The 21,316-nt window shown below is 31.4% G+C and overlaps 2 long non-coding RNA genes and 1 pseudogene across 3 annotated transcripts; 2 read left to right on the forward strand and 1 right to left on the reverse strand.

The window, feature by feature from the left end:
• The first annotated feature begins 1,843 nt into the window (after positions 1-1,843).
• On the forward strand, positions 1,844-4,340 carry LOC106424598 (annotated as a pseudogene).
• Positions 4,341-6,554: 2,214 nt separating this feature from the next.
• LOC111210081 lies at positions 6,555-11,821 on the reverse strand. Its single transcript, XR_002661503.2, has 2 exons — positions 11,661-11,821; positions 6,555-11,425 (listed from the first exon to the last, which is right to left on the reverse strand). It is a non-coding gene; the product is annotated as an uncharacterized LOC111210081 (long non-coding RNA).
• Positions 11,822-13,074: 1,253 nt separating this feature from the next.
• On the forward strand, positions 13,075-17,208 carry LOC106424583. 2 transcript variants are annotated; one of them, XR_007329082.1, is made up of 6 exons: positions 13,075-13,692; positions 15,633-15,745; positions 15,824-16,117; positions 16,306-16,399; positions 16,476-16,558; positions 16,664-17,208. It is a non-coding gene; the product is annotated as an uncharacterized LOC106424583 (long non-coding RNA). The 2 variants fall into 2 exon arrangements; XR_001284905.3 differs by having other exon boundaries at positions 13,084-13,692; positions 16,476-17,208.
• The last annotated feature ends 4,108 nt before the right edge of the window (positions 17,209-21,316 follow it).

Raw genomic sequence — 21,316 nt, forward strand, 5'->3', positions numbered from 1 at the left:
GTTTAATTACTAAAAACGCTTTGACAAATAAAATAACTAACTATGAGACACGTTAAGTTTGATATTTAACCAAGAATGCTAATTTTACGTACTCAAATTTATGCCACACAAAAATTATGAAGTTAGTACCGGGCACGTCGCCCACCCTCAACGTAAGTAGATCCGCCCCTGCTGAACAGTCAGTTTTAGCATTTAAAGAAGAAAAACGTTTCATGTGGTTTGACTAAACGGACGTCGATCGATGTATTGCGAAACTGCTTGCGACTCCGGTATCAAATCTTATACTTTAAAAGCACACATTTATTATGGTATCCATATAGCTATCCATGGATAATTTCATACTATAATTTTTTTTTTTTGAACTGATTTTCATTTCATACTATAATTTACATGCAAATAACCATCTCTCACCATGTGTTAGTCTATATAATCCTCTACATATTAATCGAAGAACATTTGAAAAGATATAACCTCATATTTGTGATAATTAAAAAATACCATTTGTTTTTGCTCAAAAAAATACCATTTATTTTTTCTCAAAAAAAATTGCTAAAAAAAAACTCTTTGTTTATGTGTCAATCAATTAGGTAGTTAATTAGTCATACGTGCCAGACTCACATTGAAATTGAAAAACATGTTGGTCCAATTCGATTTTTATATCTCACAAGAAACATTTAATACCAACTATATGATATCACATGATATTAAGTTATTAACTAAAGCAAGATGAATATTTATTATGTATTATTTCCTTAAATAAAACTTATGGAATTACCTAATGTGATTATGATATATATAGTAATTAATGATTTTAAATAATGAAGATTTGCTAATAATTTGTATGATTTCTATCATTTTTGTTTAATTTCTTACTATTAAAATAAATTACACTAATCATATATTAAAATTTTGAATTTTTTTGTATATGCTGTATTTTGAATTTTTCAAAATGAGTATAAATTATTAAAACTGTTAAAAGTCTCACATAAACTTTTGTGATCAATGTTTAAATTTTTTTCTATAATAAGATACAATGATAATAAAATCATATAACTAAATAATTTTATTTTAATAAGTGTTTATGTTAATATATATATATACTTCATATCATTTAAATTTAATTATATATCATATACGATAGATAAAATTGATTGTTTTGATTTATTTATTCTAAAATGATTGCAAACAAACAAGAGCAGTCATTTGATTTATATGTGCAAGTCAATTTATTACATAATAATAACTGATTTCTTAGTTATTTAATATATAATTATTATTTTATTATTTCATAATATGCAGAAAAATATAAAATAAGTATTTATTCTGCACAAGGCGCATATCTTAACCTAAGTATGTATCTCTTTAATAATTTTAAATCTTAGACATTTTCTAAATCTCAGTCAAAAAAAGAAAAGAAATGAGAATAAACTCATAAAGCAATATTTATATCGAACAAGAACCAAAATGACACAAAAAAGAGAAAAATAACGAAGATAGAGAGGATTGGCACGTGAACGTAAACTTCTCATAACCATAATTAACTTTTAAATTGCTAAATCATGATATAAAACCGGACTGACATAGTTTCATTGTAACTAAATAGTAGACATGAGATTATTCGGCCTAAACGTTAGGTTTTTATGCGATAAATATTTTTTGACCTAAAATATTTTTTGACCTAAAATATTTTTAAAACTGAGATCAGTTCATTAATCATTAGTAAACAAATTATGTAATTAACAAAAAGTTTTAAGAAATTGTTTAAAGGCCAAATATATTAATTCGATCAATAATATAAATTTTTTCCATACGATATTTCTTAAATAATTTTCATATAAAGTTACCCAGCACAAGACAGTTCTTATATTAAGCTTCAAACCCAAAATACAAACTCCTCTCGAAACACAACTAAATTAGAGAGAGAGATAGAGAGAGATCGGGAAAAATGGGTGATTCATATCAAGAATCTTCATCATTGCTTCTTCACGATCTCAAAGTAACGGTCAAAGAATCATCACGTTTTTTCCCATCTGAAGAAACCTTAACCCATGAGAGAAAATCTATGTTCTTGTCCAATGTCGACCAAGTTCTCAACATTGATGTCCAAACGGTTCATTTCTTCCAACAAAACAAAGAATATCCTCCGGAGGTTGTGGCAGAGAAGGTGAAAAAGGCGTTGGTGAGAGCAATGGACGTTTACGAGTTTTTGGCCGGATACTTAGCCTGAACCCTAGCTCTGGACGCCTGGATGTTGACTGTAACGGTGCCGGAGCTGGGTTTGTAAGGGCGGATAGTGAGTACTGTAGATGCAAAGATCAGATGGATATTCTGATACAGACGCAAGTACATCACCGAATGGAGCAGAGTCTGGCTAAGTTGATACGAAGATATCTTGAGGAGCAAGCTTGAAGAGATTCACATTGGAGAAGAGAGATCTCACGATGGAAAGTTTCTAAAAGACTTTGGAGAGGTTTTAGGGAACTTGCCTTATTTGGGTAGATAGTGAATATTGGGTAGATAGACGTAGATAGCCGACTTTACTATGTGAGTTAGTTCTTGCATTTACAAGTACACTCTTTGGAGGAACTTGGAGATTTGGTTGATCAAAATTCAGCTTTTGTTAAATTGGTTACAAGTAAGCTTTGATCTTTGTTTTTGCTTTTCAGGTAACCAACGATTGCTTTATGATGTTTTTCGGTTGTATCATCATATTATCTGATCTAAGTTTCTTTATGAGTTGTGGGGTTGATCGTTATTTTCACCAGTAAAATCTATACAAAAATTCCTCATCATCATCTATATTTTAATAAAAATATATATGTATGTGCACCTATAACAACATTATGTTTACCAATGAATTCAACATTAATCACTTTAAATATCTTTCGCTACACTTCTTCCTGAGACAGTTTTAACAAAAATATGGCCTTTTGAAATAAGAATTCGGGTCAAGCGTCTACAATAAGATAATGTTGATACAAGTTAAACATTATAAAGTACCAAAAAATGTACAGGTATTGAAAGGAACAGAAAATGACAGAGTCTTTGATTGTTTCACCAACAAGAGGGATCAATATTTAAATTATTAAAAAAAATATCAATTTGTCTGGTAGCAGAAGCTTCATGTTGTTTTGAATTATCAAAAAGAAGATTTCCTTCCAATATCTTCATATTAACCGAGTGTAAAAAGATGTAGAGGTATAATCGTCCAACAACTTTTGAATAAATTGTCGAAAACTTCAAATAGGTGTTTACGTAAATAAGACATAAACTTTGTGTACACTGCAAAATAATATAAAATTTATCTAAATATTATTAAAACATTTTATATTATAAAACAAAAAGAAATACCTAAAGCATCGTATATATTAAAATGTATGGAGTTTATTTGTAGGCGTGGGGGGATAAATTACTTTTAGTTTTAGTCAGCATCTCTTTTTTCTTTAAGTCTCTCTTCGTAGGTGCTTTTATTTCTGTTTTACACTAAACTTTTGTGCAAGTACGATAACTGTCTTTTTTTTTTTACAGATTGCGTATGTAACAATTATTTAGCTACTAGTACTGATTTTTAAACCAAAGCGTAAGTAAAGTACTTAACTACAGAAACTGCCACACACATATACTATCATCAGTAAAGAACCAAGATGCGCCTAAATTTGAGTGGGACATGCTAAACTATTACGAAAGATTTATGGTTTTGGTGGCATGGTACATATCAGGGGCAGACCCAGAAAAAAACTTGGTACGTGGCACAAATAAAATTTCTAACATAACAAAATATTCAAACTAATAGTTGTAATATGTTTTAGAATTTGATTATGGAACAATGCCCTTTTTGAGCTCAAGCACAAAAAATATGGATTTAGAAACCATAACTATTAGGTATTATTTAGTTTTTATTTTAAAAAATATTTGTTAGTATACTGGTAATATTGTTCAAATGTGGTTGTCATTCAACAATTCAAATATTTTTAATTATTGTTTTGATTTTTAGCTCATAGTTTCTTAATTCTAATTTTAAATTTGTTTGTGGCTTCATGTTCTAAAAAAGAGTAAAAACTAACTGAATAAAATTATTTACAATAAAATTATAAACGTATAACATACAAATTTTAATCGGTCATTAAAAAAAAACTAAACACACAATAACAGGGACAGAACTTAGGTTCACCCCCTAAAGTGAACCTTTAAATTCACCCTACCCTTTAGCACCAATCAAATTTCCACATAGATTATTAATTAAAAAATATTAAATTAAACAAAAAATAGCTATAAAAAATAAAAAATACTAATTTTAACGACGCTAACGCTTCCACATAAACCCTAAACCCTAAATCTTAAATTCAAAACCCTATACCCTAAATTCTAAAACCAAGTCTAAACCCCTAAACCCAAACCCTATACCCTAAACCCTAATCCTAAACCCTAAACCCTAATCCTATATCCTTATACCCTAATTCTAGACCCTAAACCCAAACCCTATACCCTAAACCCTAATTCTAGACCCTAAATCCAAATTATATACTTTAAACCCAAAAAATAGACTATAAACCTAAACCCTATACCCTAAACCCAAGTCTTAGACCCTAAACCTAAACCTTAACCCAAACCCTATAGCATCTAAGTTTGGGGTTTGGGTTTAGGGTTTACCGTTTAGGTTTTAGATCTAGGATTTGGATTTAGGGTATAGGTTTTGGGTTTGGGTTTAAGATTTACCGTTTGGGCTTATGGTTAAAGTTTTGGGTTTAGGGTATATAATTTGGGTTTAAGGTTTAAGGTTTGGGTTTAGGGTCTAGGACTTGAGTTTAGGGTATAGACTTTAGGTTTATAGTCTAGTTTTTGGGTTTATGGTATATAATTTGGGTTTAGGGTCTATGATTAGGGTTTAGGGTATATGGTATAGGGTTTGGGTTTAGGGGTTTGGATTTGGGTTTAGAATTTAGGGTATGTGGTTTTGATTTTAAGATTTAGGGTTTAGGGTTTACGTGGAAGCGTTAGCGTCGTTAAAATTAAATTTTTTATTTTTTGTAGCTATTTTTATTTTATTTAATGTTTTTTAATTAATAATCTATGTGGAAATTTGATTGGTGCTAAAGAGTGGGGTGAATTTAAAGGTTCCGAGGTGAACCTAAGTTCTGTACCAATAACTGCATTACGAAAAAGTAAAAAGGGAAATGATATATTTTGAAAAGGAAATAACCGTAAAAATAAGAGTATTTGCTTCTCTTGCACAAACTAAACCTCATGATTAAGGGAATACCCAAACCCACTATTCTATACTTTTCACATAATATGAAAGACCTTGTTACCCCTACTACTACTCTATCACCTATTCGATACTCAAATATTCTATAGTCTCCACGATAGTTTTTGTGTTATTCCATTACCTCCCCCCACTGACCACTGTATCTTTTTCGTTTCTTTTTTCTTTGTCATAAACAAGATCTTTTTTATTGTAAACTAAAAGATAAGTCATAAACAGGATCTTCCCAAAAAAACTGATTTTGTGATAATCTATTTATTTTTCAAATATCAAACTTTGATTTCCGATTCCTACTTGTTGTTGTTACTCAAATATATGTTGGATGATCAGAGAATCTTTCTTTATTCATCACGCGGTGGTTGGGGGTGTTGACGTATGTAAATGCGTAACGTAAGATGCTCTCGATACTGAGGTAGTGAGGTTGAAAGAATTGCTGTCAAAATATATGAGGAAAATTGGAATCATATGAATCAAGTTCCCTCTGCCTAGAATCTTTAAAAAAAAAGGTTCCCTCTGCCTTTAATATTAGACACTTTGTTTTATATCCCATGTTGTTTGGTGATGCTTAATTGAACTTAGACTGTTATTCGCGACTTTTATATCAGACGTTTGTCCATAGTTATCTATTTTAGTAGTGTGAAATATATCATATATTCAACCAACATTGTTCCGTTTCTTGATTCTCCTTTTTTAAAATTTATATCCGTGTACACGCATTTAAAACAAGCTACTTTATGTTACATTTGTATACTATACATTATAGTCGTCAACACACAATTACAACTCGCTACTTTATATTATATTTGTATATCATACATTTTAGAATATATCATACATTTTAGCCCGTATACAATCGCAACATACATTCCTTTGTTCTAGTGTTTTAATAAACGATCATGTTATGGTTTACTATAACACATACATTAATACTTATAACCGTATATACATACATTTAAGCAAAGATACTATATAGTTTATATGTCTAATATATGTTCTAGCCGTCTACAATCTCAGCATACATTTCCATTGTTCTATGAGTTGTAATAAATTATCGAATTTAATTTCTGTTTCATCAAATACCTCCTTAAATATTTAGGACCGTTTAATTAAATTTATAACAAGCTAAATATATTATATAGATGTATTATACATTCTAGCCGTATACAATATTAATTTACACACAGTAAATCCACTTAACAAGCCTTTGTCCGGCTCTAAATATGTATAGAGTCTCTCATTAGCTATAGAGGCATTCTTTTTTCTTTCTATAGAGACATTCTTGCAGTCTTGCACAAAAAAAAAAAGAATGTCAATATATTGTTTTATAGAAACCCTCATTTGTGTTATGATTGCAACTGGTGTGTTCATCAAAGCTATCTCCCTACCCAATATTGTTTCACCGTCATCATCATCAACCACAAAAAAAATCCCCTTGTGATAATTTTGTAAGATTTACTGAAAATAGGTTATATGAGAGATGCATCCGAGCGGCAAAAACATAAAATAATCAAAGAAAGAAGAAAAACCTTCATAACTCACCGAGTCAACTAGATATGAGATTTTTGGTTTAAATGGAAAAAAATTGCTATATCAATCACAGTTGCATTTGTCTGTCTCCTCACCGGCTCTTCCTCATCTGAAACGCAAGCTACAAAGACATGGAGGTTTGATGAATAGGCCTCCTAGAGCGTAGATTTAATACGCTCAGGGAACAATTTTTTTGGGGTTTTTGAATATGATCAAAAGAAATATAAGAAATAGAAGAAAATTAAAGTATCAAATCTTGATTGCTTCTATTGTTGTAGTAGGTGATGATTGACGAAGACATGGATACAATTTAGAGAGTGCAACTAGGAAAGAACAGAGAGAAATACAAAGAAACGAAAAATTTGAAGAAATAGAAAAGATGTATATACAATTTAAGAAAACTACATACATATCTATAGTTCTAGTTGCCTAAACAGCCAGTAAATTAACAAAAGGATGAAAATGTAGTTTTGCCTATCCGACCAACACTGTGCATTCCAAAAAGTTAGATTTCTAATTTAACAATCCTTTATGGATTTCCACCAAATTCAATCTAAAAATAAGAAGAAAACGAAAAGTAAAAATGAAAAAGGAAAGTGCAGAGAACATCAAACATTACCATAAGAATTAATGTATACATATATGTCATATACACACGCAATTTAATATATTTACTTATATACACACGCAACTAACAAATAAATCAGTAAACACGGAAACATTAACAACTGATTTTTACATTGCATGTGTAAATGTTTATCATATGCTAAATCTACGCATGTCGAATTGTAGATTTACATAGCCTTAGCTTTATAAATAAAAGATATAACATTGTATTCAAAATACAATTGAAAATCATTTTAAACATACAATTTTATATTACTAATTATTTTTCATAATTCAAATTAGTCATTTTAATAATTTTTATAAATTTAATAAGTAAAATCATATTCAAAATATAATTGAAACTTAGTTAAAAATATATATAACTATTTTAAATTTTAAATTTAACATATATTTTAGTTTGGATGATTTAAAAATAATTATTGGATGATTATAGAATAATTATAATTCTAGCAACATAATTGTAGTATTTAAAATAATATAAATTTAACTTGTAAGAAATTTCAGGAATTTCTGCTTGCCAGGTTATTATAATTTACTTTTGAGTCCTTATCACCTTAGGGTCATTACTATGTATAAATACCAAGCGCTATGAGAATAAACAATTCATTATATTCCAAACTATTTCATTTTACAAAATGCCTTTAAATTTTGAGATCATCTACTCCGTTAGATTCGTGGTTCTAGCAGCTATTATTGCTATGTTATTCGTCCTCGCTCTCGTGGCGGTAGTTTTATGGCTCAGCTACCGCCGGAAGAAGGATTCGGGTCCCGCATGCTTCTTCTTCGCTTTCGGTTTACTCCCTCATCGTCCTGAAGCAACTCCGGACGCAGCAAGACCAGCGGATGATTGAAGATTGAAGCCCACAAGAGTTTCAATGCTAAGAAGTAAGATGCTTATATATATGCTGCTAAGATGCTTATATACATGCTGCTAAGATGCTTATATACGGAAGAAGAAGAAGAGTTCGTCATGTAACTAGGGTTTTATATATAAACCTGATCATATATTGTTGCTAAGATACTGTGTTACCTTGGCTGCAAAATAATAAGTTCCTTCATTTCTTTTCCTTTGCATAATATTCATTTCTATTTCATTTTCATATCAACAGTCTGATTCCTCCGATGAATAATGATGCCCAGTCCTAGACACTTACATCAAATGAGTTAAAGGTTGACAACTGTTGGTGACAATTGTTTTGCTAGCTTCAGGGATGATAATCCAACTATGTTTTCTGCCCTCATTTCAATGCAGTTTAATATGAAAAAATCTTAAATCTTGACAACTGTTGGTGAATAGATTTAAATATGACGAATCGTTTTGCTAGCTTCATCCATTTAATATGAAGGTTCAGGGTCTGACTTTATCTCTCTACTTACTACTAAGAGCACGCGCGGCGTAACATCTCTCATTGAATCTCTGAAGTATAAAATACTAGGGTCCGTCCGCGCTACGCGCGAGATTTGATGGATTTTTTGTTTAAAATATACTTTTGGAAGGTTTTTTTGTTTGTATTTGAATTTATTAATTATGTGAATATTCTTAGTTTTTTTAAATTTTATTCACATAAGTTGATTGTTGTTGGACCAAATAAGGGGATAATTTATTCTTGTATGAGTGATTTCGAGAGATGGTGAGATTAAATACAAAAAAAACTGGTTACCTGTTAATATTTAGAGTATTCATTTAAGTTTTAAAAACGTAATGTTTAAATTTGAGAAATACTATGAATTAACATATTTGTAAGAGTGGGTGGGTCTGCTAGTATGTCCTAATTATTAGACTTTTTGAGATTAGTAGTCTATACAATAGTAGATATGAAAAAAGATTTTAGGATGATTTAGTGAAATGTGCTATAGTAGTGTAACATAAGTTCAATGTTAAGAATTGACTATTTGCATTAGATACATGAAATTACTTTGGCTATTACGGGATTTTTTTTTTACATGCCTCGATAGTTCTTTCATAAAGTCCAAGTTTTATTTGTTGTTGATGAAAATTGTATGAGCTAGATATGTTAGATAATTGAATGCAGTTTATGATGCGAAGGCATATAATATGTTAGTTACTATTTCGGTTTGACCACTTGCTTATATTCGTTAATCATCTTTTACAATACTTTAGCCGGCTCCATTTAAACTTTTTTAAAAACGTAGTGATTAGTGTAAAGCTAATGTATGTTTTTCTTCAAAATGTACTGGCACTAATACATGGTGCCTAACACATCTCTCTTACCTCTTAGTATTGGTAAGACAATATGTATGAAGTTTCTAGTGAACTTTTATCATAACTATTATAAATGTATAAAGCCGATAAATAATCCATCATTTATGTTTTAACATATTTTTGTAGAACTCTTATTTTATTTTACTTTTTATTATAATTAAAGTAGAATGAACATGTAAATTTTTAAAATTAAAAATATATAAATTAGTGATAACTTAACCATGTAATCTATAGAAAACTGTCAGTAAATGGCGTAATATATGGGATAAGACACGAGTGCTATTTCACAGTCACTAAACAAAGCACCCTCTGAGATTTTATGGTGGTGGTATTAAGAGTAACCACTTTGCTGGCGATGATCTTGAAACTGGAACGTCTGAGTCTCCATTACGTAATAGCCCAATAATAGTTTATTTCAGGCACAATCTGAAACATCACATAACTCATAAAAACTAACTTAAACTTGAGTCAAACACATAATGAATTTTCTGTAACTTAACGCTGCCATGTTTCACTCTCAAATTTATGTATTTTCTTTATGTTTTGATTTAATGTTTTTTTTATTTCTTTTTGTAAGTAAACAATTTTGTGGTAGTCTCTCTTTCTATCTTATTTTTTTTTCATTTGTTTGTTGTAAGATTAATATTTATAAAATTTCATGTAATCTACTTTTGGAAACCCAAGCATATGAGGTTGACAAAAGAAAAAAGGAAATCCAAACATCATTGGACTGGTAATCGTTTTCTAGAGTTGAGAGGGTGTGTGTTTGGACACTTGTTTTGCTTATCATTCTTGTAATGTTAAACGCATGAAACATTATTTCCCGAATTTAGATATACCAAAATTACATGAGCTCTTTGGAATGGTCATTATTGTTCTTTTTATATATCCAAGAGACTGTTAAGGTTTTGATAAAATCATTTCCATGGTAGAATCATTTTAAAAATCATCAGGTGTTTGTTTCCTAATGTATGTAGAAACTTTTGGGCGAGTTTTCTTGTCTCAAAATCTGAAGATCCAAGATTGGATGTGTATCGGTTCTAGTGGTGGTATACCAATGGGCTTCTCGAGTCATCTTCTCATTCTGTCTTCTTTACAGTGGAATATTTTGTCATTAGATAATAGTTTGACCAACTTTCAAGAGGGAGGTAAAGAGAGAAGATCCTTCCACTATCCTGTTAAAACACAGATGATTTAATAACCCAATTTTCATAACAGAGGAAAAAATCAAGCTTTCTTTTGATTGAAGAATTGGAGGAGAGGTTAAAAACTTATCTTTCTAGTTTTCAGTTAGATTAAGTGATGGGTTTCCTACAAAAGCAGACATTGATGGAGTTAAAGGGAAAGAGGTTGAGAGATAGTTATATAGATTGAGCGAGATTAGTCGGCTACTGCGTTCAGATGAGAAGATATACATTTTTTGTAGCCTTTTACACTAATGGAAAAACCCAAAGATTACAGATGGTGATGTTCAAGCCCAACTACGTTTTGCAACGTACGCCTATAAGAAACCCATCAGAAGCTGATAAGGCTTAGTAAAATGAAGCCACGTCTTAAAACACATGTTACAAACGGTGCTGAAGAATAGAATTTCTTTAACGCCGCCGGCGAGCATACCAAACATCACGAAATCTCCTTCCACATGAGCACCGACGCTAACTGAGTAATAGTCTTGAGTCGTCCATCAATTTCTTCAAAGAGAAGTAGGAGCCCTCATCCCCATCCCAACTCCATCTTCTGACAAATAATCTTCGCCATACACTTCCGACGAAGTCCGCTTCACACTGCACGGCGGCAACAAAGATCTTACATCTCCATGTGGTTTGTGTTGAGTAGATAAGACAAAAACGATCGGAAGCTATTTGTAGTGTTCATTAGAAGATCTTGTGGGGAGGAAAGAGAAAGACAAACACAAACGAAATCGATCGTTTGATAAACACAAATCCAAACGAAGTGGAAATTTTACTATTCAATATCAATAAGATGATTCAGATAGAAAGAAAAGGAGATTTGACAAACCCGGTAGCAACCATGGAAGGATCTGTCGGAACTTAATTTCTCTCTCAGGAAAAGAGGTGGTGAGAGAGAGAAGAGCTTATTGGCGATATATATATATATATATATATTTTTTTTTGTCAATTCAATAGTAGTTTTATAATGAGAAGATCTATGTTTAATAAATTTTAATGGAACTATTTGAAAAGAAACCCAAATACGAAAAAACGGAAAAGTCGGTGAAACTGATGATAGACATGTGTCGAAACCACGTCAATTGACTTTGCGACATGGAATCCCATGTAGCAGTTTCAAAAATGAGGAAAGGGAACGAGGCCAATTTGTTAAAAAAAAGGTTATTTAAAGCAAGAGGAATCTTAGAGAGAGAGAAACTAGATCTACTTTGGGACCGGCGCTTGATTGGAGTCTACGGTGGAGAGGGAGCACCTTGCATGCTCAGTTGTGGTGTTTTCCGGGAGATGGATGCTAATCTTGATCCGTCATCGTTGGCTTTTATGTGGGAGGTGGAGGCTTGCTCAGATCCACCGTCGCCGACTTTAGATTCCGGGAAGGGGAGTCTCATTCAGCTCCGCCTTCGCCGGCTTTTGGTTACAGAGAGTGGAGGCTTGCAAAGCTCTGCGTTGCCGCTTAGAAACCCAGTGTCCTTTGGGTTAAGGTTACTAGTTCGATTTGTGTTATGTTCGGTGAGGTTGCTGTTAAGGTGGGTGTTTGGGTCACTGCGGATGAGAGATCGTTAGACGATGAAGCTCTCCTGCGATGGTGATGACTTTCAAGGGAAGAAAGCAGTGGTTCTCTGTTCGCTTGTCTTGGGTTTGAAGTGTTTCAAAGTCGGTGGAGATTTCGGTGATCGATGGAACTCGCTGGCGTGAAGACAGTGCAGTGAAGAACGGTTATGGGTTGCGTTAGAGGCTTGTTTGTTTCCAAGCTCCGACGAACGCATGTTTAGATGGTGATGCTCCGGCGGCGTAGAGGCGGAGGCGGTTAAGTTGAGGTGGATGCGATGCGTGCCGCGTGAACGGAGCAAAGTTCTCCACATGTCTAGCCTCCTTGACTTGCTATCCGACTAGGTCGTCCGGTTTCTGGGCCGAGGGTCCATTTAGTCTTTTGTTTAGCCCATAGTCTTTTGGGTTTTAAGCCGTTTTTTTTTTGTATTCGGGCTTCGGCCGATTCTGGACTTGGCCCGTTTGTTTATTTAAAAAAAAACATTGACGGGAAATAAAAAAGTGAGGAAAGGGAAGAAAAAGAGAGGAAGAAGCGCCCCTCTGCGACGGTACTCTCCAGAGTTTGTTCCACAGGTGTCATAACATTATTAGATAACTTTGACTTTAAAATTTTAAAAATAATTCAGCAATTAATCTGCATAAAAAATAATGATATTATAATTGTAAGAAACCTTTACATTTTCTAAACGGATGCTGATGCTCTAAAAGGGCAGTAGTACCTTGCACTCTCAAGCCCTCTAAGTAGGATAAAAAAATCAGCCTAATAAAAAGATTCCAATTTGCCATGTCATACCCACCTTCTCTCGACACCGACTCATATTTCAATACCAAAACAATTACCAGTTCGTCTTCCAAACCGTTCTATAATTGCTTTCATCAAAGAAAAATCGATGGCCACTACTTCAGCCTCTCTTTTTTTTTTCCCAGGGATCATCATAATAAACCCTTCCCCACCACAAATGATTCCATCAACTTTGAAAATCGATTTAATTATATGAAGCTCATTAGGCCGAGATCGATTTATTCAACTCCTCCGGTGAGGCCGAGGATATTGATCTCAAGTGACATGAATGATAAGAGCAAGGATGGAAGGATCTGTTTCCGTATACGGTGATTTTGATTTAGTTCAGCTGAGGAATGGGAATTCAATGCCAGCTCATAGTTCCCAGAGATCATCTAATAAGAAAACAGAGGACGTACAATGGAGATCATGAGGAGGATGAAGAAGTAGGAAAGAAGGGTATCAATGTGATTATGAACGTTACAAAGGAGCGAAGGTTAATAGCATCCAAACAAAACGTTTTAAGTACTATGTAAGTTTCATGCTTCGTTTTTTTTTTATCCCCTATATATTATTTATAAAACATTAATGGTGACCAGGGAACGACGAGGAATAATGCATTCTCTAACGTTCCTAAAAAAAATTACCATTCACAAGGAATAATAATTTCCTCTCATTCCCTTTCATTCCCTTTTTTGTAGAGAATTAAAGAACAAAATTATCCATTGTCAAATTTGATAAGGAACAACCATTCCTTTTCATTCCTGGTATTTTATTCCCGTGCATTCCTTTTTTATTCGTTCCTCTTGTTTCCCGGATGGTCACCAGTCGGACCCTACAACTTCTTTTTGTAGCCACGTGTCATGATCATCACTAAGATGATTCTTAGAATTATTATAGAAATATGTTGGTCCATCTAATTATATTATAAGCTTTTTATTAAACTAACCATAATTCATTATTAATGTCATTTATTATTTCCTTAAATAAAGATTACGGAATTGCCTAATGTGGCTAAAGTATATATGACAATTAACGATTTTGAATAATAAAGATCTGATAAACAAAATAATGTATCTTCTACCAAATTTGTTTAATTTTAAACTATTAAAATAATTTAAAAAAATCACAATAACCATATTATAAAAATTTAGATTTTTCTGTATATGTTATTTTTTGAATTTTTAAAAACGACTATAAATTACTAAAACTGTTAAAAGTCTCACATTCTAATTTTGCGATCCAGGGCTTAAATTTTTTGTTATGACAAAATACAAATAATTAAAAAATCATATAAATAAAAATCTAATTTAATTAATCATTAAGATTTAAAATATATATGTATATATACATCATTCTAAATTAAACTATAAACCATATTGAATAAATAAATATTTTAATTTCAAAATTTTACTTTGAATAAACTTTTTTGATAAAAGTTTTGAACTAACGTTGATAAATTTTTAAAAATTATAAATTTCTAAAATTATTAATCCCACAATGAAAATTTTGTTATCAATAATTTAAAGTTTTTGCTATTAAAGATACACATGATAAAAAAAAACATATGAGTAGAAAACATCATTTAATAGACATTAATATTAAAAATATACTATGTATGTTAATATCATTTAAATTTAATTACATATCCTATCAAATTTTTTAAAAATTGTTTGGATTAATAAAATTGATTTATACGTTTGCACCAATTTAATTATATGTGTAATAATTACTGACTTTTAATTATTCAATATATATTTATTATTTCATAATATGTAAGAACATATAATACATAAAATAATTTTTATATATAATGTTTATTCCGCGCAAGGTGCAGGTCTTAATCTAGTATATAATTATTTTCTTATACCTCTAATAAGAACTTTGATGGAGGCCGTGTGTTAGTTGCACATTAAAACGCCTAATTATCTAACTTGGTTTCTCTCCTTTACTAAATCACGCAGCTCCAGTTTGAATATTAGCCTCAAATAGGATTTTTCGTAAGCATTTGTGCTTAGTCACACATTATTTATTTTACAGTTTGTGTGCTCCAACAAAGTTTCTGAAGAGACGAAAGTCAAGTTTGGGAACTAATCTTGTTATGTTATTTGAGTCAGAAGCTCATACAGCTTCGATAAGAAATTTTTTTCCCGAACATCCACTATCTTTCATGATTTCTGCAAGTTTATCATATAAGCTTTTAGAGAAGTTAAACGTATTCGACAAAATAAAACCTTCCAGAGAAGATAAGAGTAGCAGTTACCTGAAGGTGGTTTACATTGGAAAACTAACAATTGATTTTTGGCGAATATCATTGATCATAGTTCATTTTGACATATTCTTTTAAGTAAATAGGTGTTTAAGCATCTAGTTTCCAATTATCTATCTCTCTCTATATATATTTCTCTTAATGGCTTTCTCATATTATTTTTTGCTTTTATTGATTATTAATGTTGTTCTGTGGCTTGACAGCTCATCAGGTGGTTTTGTAGAACATCAGACATATGAGAATCAGAGTGTAGCTCAGAGGAGGTCCAAGGAGGCATGGCATGTTCCTCTGCGTCGTCCTTCAAGAAAAGAATTCTGTAAGTGAAGGCAGACAGCTCATGCTGTTACCTTGCCATCAAGTAATTTTGTTTTTGATGTATATTCGTCTTCTGCAGATCCCTTACATGCACCATCTCATGATTCCATTTGGAGCTATCAGACGTGAAGTTAGGAGCTCTGAAAATGTTTAGAAAGATTCATTTGCATTGGAATCTTTGGTGGAGTTTGCAGTTATAAAATTTGTTCCAGAATAACAGAGACCATTCTCCCCAATTTCAAAGATGGTTCAAGAAAGTTAAGCTAATGAGCGAGAGGCTGTTATACCTAATCATAGGTCTCTTCCGAACAGCCAGTACGGGGTAAAAGCTACCAATATGTGAGAATACAACAAGCTGGTGGCCATCCAAAAGGTAGTTATGTAGCCTGTTTTTTAGCATATATCATGGGATTGTAGTGCTTTTTTACTTGATCCATGCTGACTAAGTTGTCCCAAGGAAGAGTTTTCACTTCATGTAGTGTTATGCTTTAGTGTAACTTTTAGTGCAAAACCAGTTTTTATCATGATATTGATGGACTTCTCAACCTTTATTTTACACAGGATTTTCTCTGAATAAGCAGTGGAAACCTAATTCTAATGGGTATGTGTGTTCAGCTTTGGAACATTCCTCATAGGCCAATGATCTCAATGTCAGGTTATTTTCACTGAATTATGGAACTACACACATGATTGTTAAGTAGCAGAAATATAATCGGCATAAATATGTGCAGCTTCATTCAGTGATAGCGTATGTGGGACTCATGGGACTCATCTATCTCGGCGTCATTTTTGTATTTAGATTTGTAATCCACATGTAAACGATACATAGATATACATCTCTTTCTCCCTCTCTTTGCATGTTCGGATTTGAAACTCAGAGTAAGAGAATATATATATATATGTGTGTGTGTGTGAATAGGCGCAGGAGAATAATGGGGCATAAAGGGGTTGGAGTGAGTGAGAAAGATGTGAAGAGGATACTCATGCACATAATCCCTTGCCTTAACGAATCTCTGCTTCAACGCAGGGCCATTTTCTCTGGCGATCCTCCACCTCTCTCAAGGCTAAGTCTTCTTATGCTCATCTCTTTATCTTTCTTGCTTTATTAAGCTTAACAAACAGGAGATTGTGAAAACAATGTTCATATGGAAGTAGTGATTTTCATCTTGGCCAGGTGTGGCTTTTTCCCACTCTCTCGACGTGCGCAGTATATTCATCTCCGGAATGTGCTAGAAGGGCGAGTTTGGCTGGCTGATTATGGGACGACATGGTTGAAAGAAAATGCAGCCAAATGCTTTCAGGGTTATTGAAGAAATGCTGGAGAATGGTTGGGTCGCTAATAAAACGACGTTTCTTTTATATTGTTCGAGGGGTTGCATGACTTAGGGAAAGAAAAGAATGAGATTAAGTGGTAAGTATGAATTTTTTGAGCCGGAAAATAGATAAAGAATCTTGGGAACTTTTCTTGATGAAATTTGATGGTGAACTATAGAGGATTTTCAAGGCTATAGAACTTGGAAGCATCCTTCAGGTTTCTTTCTTTAAAGATAAAACACTATCAAAATTATAAAATTAGATGTGTTTTCTATTTGTAAACGCTTTTAACATTTCAGATTCAAGATAAATTTGGCTTCTTTAGTATATCATATATGTCTAACATATAGGGGTGGGCGTTCGGATACCCGTTCGGGTTCGGGTCGGGTATTTCGGATTTTCGGGTATTTTTGTATAGGGATAGAAAACCCGTTCGGGTATTTCTATACTTCGGGTCGGGTTCGGGTATTTTTAGTTCGGGTTCAGTTATTTTGAATCGGATTCAGATATTTAGATTTTAAAAGAAAAAAAAATTATTTTTTTCATTTTTTAAGTTTCTTGTATTTGAAAATATAGATTTACTGATTTTTTTATTTTTTATAGATTGGATGATTAATAGGTTTGGAGATAATATTTCAATAACAAATAGATATTAATTTGGGTATTGTTTTTAAACTTTTAATGTAACTTTTGTTAATACATGAAACAGTTTGACATGCATTTTAAATTGAATATCAAATCATTTTCACCATAATTATATATATATATATATATATATATATATACTTTGATCTTAAAGCATGTGTAACATCAATATAAATATTGAAAAAAAAATAAGAGATGTAAATTAGAAATATAAGGGTAAGTATATATATATTCGGTTATCTTCGGATATCCATTCGGGTTCGAATATTATCCGTTCGGGTTCGGATATTCAATCTCTCCTAACTTAATACCCGTTCGGGTATTTTGGTACTTCGGATCGGATTTCGGCTAGGATTTTTTGGGTTGGGTTCGGGTGCGGCTTTGGGTATCGGGTAAAGTGTCCACCCCTACTAACACAGATGATTATATATTTCAGTAATAACAGCAAAAACGTTGATGTAAGGTAAAGTCATTATGATGTTGGATCATGATGATATAGTAGCAAAAGCCCATTTATCCTCTCATGTAACCCCTGATATTGGGCCCTTTTAAACATCTTTTAATAAAAGTTTTATGTAGCACAAAAAAAAAGATACATTATCTATATAGCTTTTAAATGAAATACCTAAAATCAAGTTAATATTTATCCTTATTCGGTAATTCTTATCGGATTTGTCATATATATTCAATGTTAAAGAACTCAGTAGGCGGTAACTAGGCACTTTATATAGGTGTAGAGACTAGGCGGATATTCGGATCCTAAGCATTAACGAATTATTAATTTGTTATATAGTAGAGATTTTACCGCGCGTAGCGCGGTTTGTTTGTTTATTAAAATTAAACCTTAGATTTAAAAAAAATTAAGTTTGTTTTTTTTAATATTATATCATTTATTTGTTTCGATATATTTTTTTGTTTGAAATATCATTAATTTATGTTAACATATTAAATGTCTCTATTAATCTTTTCGTAACCATGTTTAAATCTTTCTTAAAATTTAAAATACATTACATTTAATAAATAAAAAAAAATTCTATCATCTTATGTATATTATATATTTTCTAATATATCGTCTGATTGATTTTGAAGTATCGGTAAATAACCTTTATTTCATATAAATATATAATTTTATAAATGTGTAATAATTTTGAACACTTAAATCTGGAAATTTTGATAACCAATAAAATGATTCAGCAATTCTTTAAGTTTTGAAGCCATATTTTATTTTCAATATTAAACTTTTTGGTATTTATTATTTTGTAAATAATTATTTGTTATAAAAATGTGAAATATGTAATAGATTTCAATATGAACAATTCTGTATTTAGTTACTACATAAAAGGATATTGAGAACCATTAACATATTCACAGATGGTCACTTATTTAACTAATCTTAAAAATTATCTCGTAACGTTAAAAATTCTTAGGTGTTGAATTTCATGATAGAATCTTGTTAATATATTCTTTCTCTGTTAGAAAAAATCAGAGACGTGTATTAAATCGGAAACATAATATTGAAATATGGACACATACCTCTTCATCAATCATCAGCATCTTAAGGCCGAGAAGGATGCCTCATTTGGAATTTTTGCGAGCTTTCCAGAAATAAATTAGCTTAAAAAGCAATTGGGAATCTCCAGGTCCTGATGAAACTTTACTGAAGAAAAGTGGAGGATGAACTTGGGTGGTGGTGACTGCCGTTTGATTTGCCATAAAGCTAGAAATGGATTTGAGGATCTGAGCAATAGATTTTTGAGGAGGCATCGTTATGATTGAGTAAGAGGAGGGATGTGGAGAGTTAGACGCCGATTTGTCTGGAGGAGTAATTAAGTAGCTTTAATTCGTCATTATAGCCGTCGCAGGTGTTATACGGAAGAGATAGGAAGACAATGAGTTCTGGAAGGTCTTCTGTAGACGTTGCAACAAAATTAGGTTGGAGTAAGAAGATGTCAAAACAAATGGGTCATTAAAGCTAAAGGGCCTATTACGCAGCACAGATTCGTGGCCCAACAACTTCACATCCATGATGACATGGACAAATGATTGGTTGGGAATTTTTTCGCTGACGTGGACAACGTAAGAGGACTTCATATTCTCCTTTTAATAGTGCAAGATATATATATATATATATTCGTACATAATATTTTAGTCTTTGAGTTTAACTATAATATTATTTTGGTGAATTATTAAAAGTATATATACAAAACAAAAAAAATAGAAAAGTTAATAGATTTGTACGAAGTTTATTGATTAATTTAATAAATTTAGACTAATTTAGATGAATTTAAACTGATTTAAATCAATTTATTTTTGTTTAAAAAATCATTTTAGTTAGGACCGAGTTCGTCTAGGCAGTGCGTAGGACCATGGATATACTGTTTGTATAGTTTATAAAACAAATTAATTAATAAAAAATAATATTTCTCCTTAATATGTAAATTATTATTCTTATCAGTTTAATCACAATTTTATAACAAATTTAAATCCGCGCGTAGCGCAGAAAAGTTTCTAGTTTTGATAAAGATTCTTTCATATTCAACTAAATTGAAATTGCATATAGTATTTTATAAATTATTTAGATTTTAAAACTCATAAATGTGCACATGGTGCAAAAACCCCTAACTGATTAAGTACCTAATGAAATAAAACCATACACTAGTTATTTAGACACCACGTGCACATGGTGCTTCATCCGTGCGGATGGTTATTTCATTTTTTATAAACAAATATTGATTTTCTATATATAGAAACATAGAATTTTTAAATATATAAGTATTAAATAATTGTTTAATATGACATCTTTAAACACAATAATTATATATGTATATCGAGTAATTTTATTTTGTTTTTACCTATGATTTCTTATTGATTATCCGTATGGAGGGACTAAGAAATATATTATGGTTTTTTTTTACATTTTGTTTTTTTAGAAAGACTTCAAAAACGATTGGGGTACAAAATAACTAAATTAATATATACATATAAATATATTAATTTGTGTAATTAGCTTGAATTTTATAAAAAAAGGATAAATTATTGTAATCTTTATATATAAAATTGTTTTTGCTTCCTTCCTTGGCTGTCCACGTAGGCAGACACGTCACTAATTCGAGTCTTGAAAAGCCGACACGTGTCCGCGTCCAAAACACGGCGTTTCATTAACTTTGAGTTGGAAATCGTGTGGGCTTTTGGTGTAACTCATTAACATACGAGAATACTGTCGTGTGGGCTTTTAGATCAAATTAAAATAATACTTTTAACAGTATACTTTTATATTTTAGTAAACAAATAATGTTGTGTTCTTCGTCTTATGAATACGTCATAAAAACAACTCTTATGATATTTTTGGTATTCAATCCGATCATACCGGTATGAAAAATTAATGTAAATCAACACAACCTAGTACAATGATTTTAATTGGATTTACATGTGTCTAAAATACAATAAAATATTTTTATTTATTTTAATATGTAAAATAGCCCCTAAAAACCAAAAAAACTAGATCAACCAATATGTTTATAGTATATTAGTGAACATACATATAAAATGTATAATATTATATAGTAAATGCTAAATTTAATTTACTAATTTGATATATATATACTGAGTATTT

Source organism: Brassica napus, chromosome C9 (assembly GCF_020379485.1).
Source record: "Brassica napus cultivar Da-Ae chromosome C9, Da-Ae, whole genome shotgun sequence".
NCBI classification, from domain to species: Eukaryota; Viridiplantae; Streptophyta; class Magnoliopsida; order Brassicales; family Brassicaceae; genus Brassica; species Brassica napus.